Source organism: Crocodylus siamensis, chromosome 3 (genome assembly GCF_052110815.1).
Source record: "Crocodylus siamensis isolate JL-2025a chromosome 3, ASM5211081v1, whole genome shotgun sequence".
Taxonomy (NCBI): Eukaryota; Metazoa; Chordata; order Crocodylia; family Crocodylidae; genus Crocodylus; species Crocodylus siamensis.
In genome coordinates this window covers 54,737,766-54,741,552 of record NC_143397.1, presented here as the reverse complement: position 1 = coordinate 54,741,552, position 3,787 = coordinate 54,737,766, and the positions used below count along the sequence as shown (strand labels likewise).

Below are 3,787 nucleotides of genomic sequence, written 5' to 3'. Positions count from 1 at the left end.
CCTCCCTAGATGCAGCACTTTGCATTTCTCCTTGTTGAACTGCATTCTGTTGTTTTCTGCCCACTTGTCTAACCTGTCCAGGTCTGCTTGCAGCTGCTCCCTGCCCTCCGGCGTGTCCACTTCGCCCCATAGCTTAGTGTCATCTGCAAACTTGGACAGAGTACATTTCACCCCCTCGTCCAAGTCGCTGATGAAGACATTAAAGAGTATCGGTCCAAGCACCGAGCCCTGCGGGACCCCACTGCCCACACTCTTCCAGGTCGAAACCGACCCATCCACCACAACTCTCTGGGTGTGACCCTCCAGCCAATTCTCCACCCACCGGACTGTGCAGTAATCCAAGTCACAGCCCCTTAACTTGTTCACCAGTATGGGGTGGGATACCGTGTCAAAGGCCTTCCTGAAGTCCAAGTATACGACATCCACCCCTCCTCCTGCGTCGAGGCGTTTTGTGACCTGGTCATAAAAAGAGACTAGATTGGTCAGGCACGATCTACCTGCCACGAACCCGTGCTGGTTTCCCCTCAGCATAATTTGTCCTGCCGGGCTCTCACAAATGTGAGCCTTGATGATTTTCTCAAAGATTTTGCCAAGGATGGAGGTGAGACTGACTGGCCTATAGTTACCCGGGTCCTCCTTCCTCCCCTTCTTGAAAATGGGAACCACATTGGCCCTTTTCCAGTCCTCCGGGACTTGACCCGTTCGCCACGAGCGTTCAAATATTCCCGCCAGTGGCTCTGCAATGATGTCGGCCAGTGCCTTCAGTACCCTCGGATGGAGCTCGTCCGGGCCTGCCGACTTAAAGGCATCCAGTTCTTCCAAGTGACCCTGCACCACCTCAGGGTCCACGCATGGCAGTCTGGTGCCTTGCTGCTGCCTCCCTACACTCCCAGTGAGAGACTTGTCATGCCTCTCGCTTAGGAACACTGAGGCGAAGAACTCATTGAGGAGTTCAGCCTTGTCCCCTCTGTCCGTCACCAATTGTTTCTGCCCATTTAGCAGGGTCCTATTCCTCCCTGGGCCTTCCTTCTACTCCCTATATATCTAAAAAACAATTTCTTATTGTCTTTCACTTGGGTTGCCATCCTCAGCTCCATGGTAGCTTTGGCCTGTCTAACTGCCTCCCTACAAGCACGAGCAGAAGAGGTATATTCCTCTTTGGTGATCTCTCCCTGTTTCCACTTTTTATGTGCTCCCCTTTTGGCCCTTAGTCTGCCCTGGATTTCTCTGGTCAGCCAGGGAAGCCTCCTGGCCCCTTTCCCTCTTTTACCTCGCATGGGGATCGTCTCGCTTTGTGCGAGAAGGATAGCTTCCTTAAGGCACAGCCACCCTTCTTGGGCTCCCATCATTTCAAAACTACTACTCTGCAGTGCGTCCTTCACTAATCGCCTGAGTTCGCTGAAATCAGCTTTCCTAAAGTCCAGCACGTTCACCCTACTGGTTACCTTACCCACTCGACGCCTTATGTTGAATTGTACTTTTAGGTGATCACTGTCCCCCAGATGGCTACCGATCTGTAGGTCCCCTACTATGTCATCCCCCATTGCCAATACCAGATCCAGTAAGGCATTTCCCCTAGTGGGACCATGTACCTCCTGCGTCAGGTGGAGGTCCTGTACACAGGTTAGAAACCTGCGTGAGCGGTGGGACTTTGCTGTCTGTGTCTCCCAGCAGATGTCCGGGTAGTTTAGGTCCCCCATGACCACCGCCTCTTTACGTTTTATGGTCTCTGAGAGTTGCCTCAGGAGCCCCAAATCTATTTCTTCCCCTTGATGTGGGGGTCTGTAGCAGACCCCTACCACCAAATCCTTTTCTCCTTGCCCCCCATGTAGCCTAACCCACAGTCCTTCTACTTCCTCATCCTTTGATTCTGTCTTGATGAGGGTTGATGTATATTGCTCCTTAACATAGAGCGCAACCCCTCCCCCCCTTTTCCCCACTCTGTCCTTTCTGTACAATCTATAGCCCTCAATATGTACCGCCCAGTCGTGGGATGGATCCCACCAGGTTTCCGTCAGCCCCACTAAGTCGTAGTCGTTTAGTGCAACCAGGAGCGCTAGTTCATCCTGCTTGTTCCCCATGCTCCTAGCATTAGTATATAGGCACTTGAGCCCTGTGACTGGTGCTTTTGCTACCCCCTTGCTCCAAGTCCTAAAGGGCTTTTTGTCTCTAACCTTCCCGTTCCTTACCTGTGCCGTATTGCTGTCCACCCCCTGTCTTTTACATTCCCAAAGCTCTCTTTCTTCAGGCTGGGCTGTCCTTGTGGGTGCCACCTGGTTTGGTGGTCCACAGCCTCCCCCACCCTCATCTTCCCCTCCCCCCGACGAGCCTAGTTTAAAGCCCGCCGGAGGAGATCCGCCAACCTGGAAGAAAACACACGCTTACCTCTGGGGGACAGGTGAAGCCCATCCCAGCTGAGCATGTCCCTCGTTGTAATGTGTGGGTCGTTGTCCAGGAAGCCGAAGCCTGCTTCGAGACACCACTGCCGAAGCCGCCAGTTGGTCTCTCGGATGCAGTTCTCATGCCGTCTTCCGCGTCCGTTCACTGGTAGGATGGAAGAGAATACCACCTGTGCACCAAATTCCCTCAGCACGCCGCCCAGAGCCTGGTAGTCCGCCATCAGGTGATCGGGGGTTCTCCTGGCCGCATCATTAGTACCCACATGGACAAGGACCATGGGGTAGTAATCGGTGGGCTTGATCCTGGCCTGGATTACCTCCGTCACATCCTGAATCTTAGCTCCAGGCAGGCAGTAGACCTCTCGTGCTGAAGGGTCCTGGCGACAAATGGGCCCTTCCGTACCTCTCAGGATGGAATCGCCTATGACGAGCACGCGTCTCCTCCTCTTCTGGGTCCTCTCGGATCTCTTGATCTGTTTGGAGTGTGAAGAATGTGGCAGTTCTTCCTGCCCAAGGGTTTCCTCCTCCCTTTCCATCTCCTGCAGAGTCGCCAAGGCCTCGTACCTGTTCTCCAGTCGGACTGGAGAAGCTTGTACCTGCTCGCTGCGAGCCGCTCCGGTCCTGGCTGTGACCGTCTGCCACTCTGCTGTGGAGGTCCTTCCCTGGGCTGCTTCTTCCTTGGGTGCCTGGTCCTGCAGGGAAAGGAAATAACTGTCAATTTCCTCCTCCGCCTCCCTGATCCCCCTCAGCCTGCTAACCTCCTCCCGGAGCTCCCTCACCTGTGCCTCCAGAGCCCTAAGCCGGGCACCTGCCGGACAGGTGTCGGGGCTCCCAATCTCTGCCCCTCCCGGCCCTGCTGGGGATCCCCCGCAGGCCGGGAGGTAGGGGGACATCAGCTCCCCCATGGGCTCGGTCTGGGTGGAGGCCTCAGACCAGCCCCGGTTAGCCTTGTCCCCCTGGGCAGAGGCCCTAGCAGCACTCCTCGTATACATCCTTCTAAGCTGCTATTTGTAGACCTGTGTGGTGTCTATGTCCTACCCGTACAGGAGTCCCACTCCTGGCCCTCCCAGCCCGCCCGCCGGTGCGAACGCCTGCGCAAACGCCGGCGCGCTCTTACAGAGGTTGCAACGGTTCTTAAGCACAGTGCACCCACTTAGCTTGCAGCCAACCAAGCTGTGCAGCTGTTACATATATATCTCCCAGAAAGAAAGAAATAAGAAAAATAGGTTTTTAAATATACGTTGCAATTATGGCTCTCTGGTAATCACTGGAATTTTGTATTGTAACACTGGGCGTGTCTATGCAAGAGGCTTTAATGTGCAGTAGACCAATATACTATGCACTAAACATCATGATCTACACATGCAGATGCTTATTGTGCAGTAAAT

The 3,787-nt window shown here is 54.3% G+C and overlaps 1 long non-coding RNA gene across 1 annotated transcript; it reads right to left on the bottom strand.

Moving 5' to 3' along the window:
* Positions 1-2,458: 2,458 nt before the first annotated feature.
* Positions 2,459-3,372, bottom strand: LOC149868294 (uncharacterized). The gene is made up of 3 exons (XR_016440968.1): positions 2,996-3,372; positions 2,717-2,872; positions 2,459-2,544 (listed from the first exon to the last, which is right to left on the bottom strand). It is a non-coding gene; the product is annotated as an uncharacterized LOC149868294 (long non-coding RNA).
* Between the last annotated feature and the right edge of the window lie 415 nt (positions 3,373-3,787).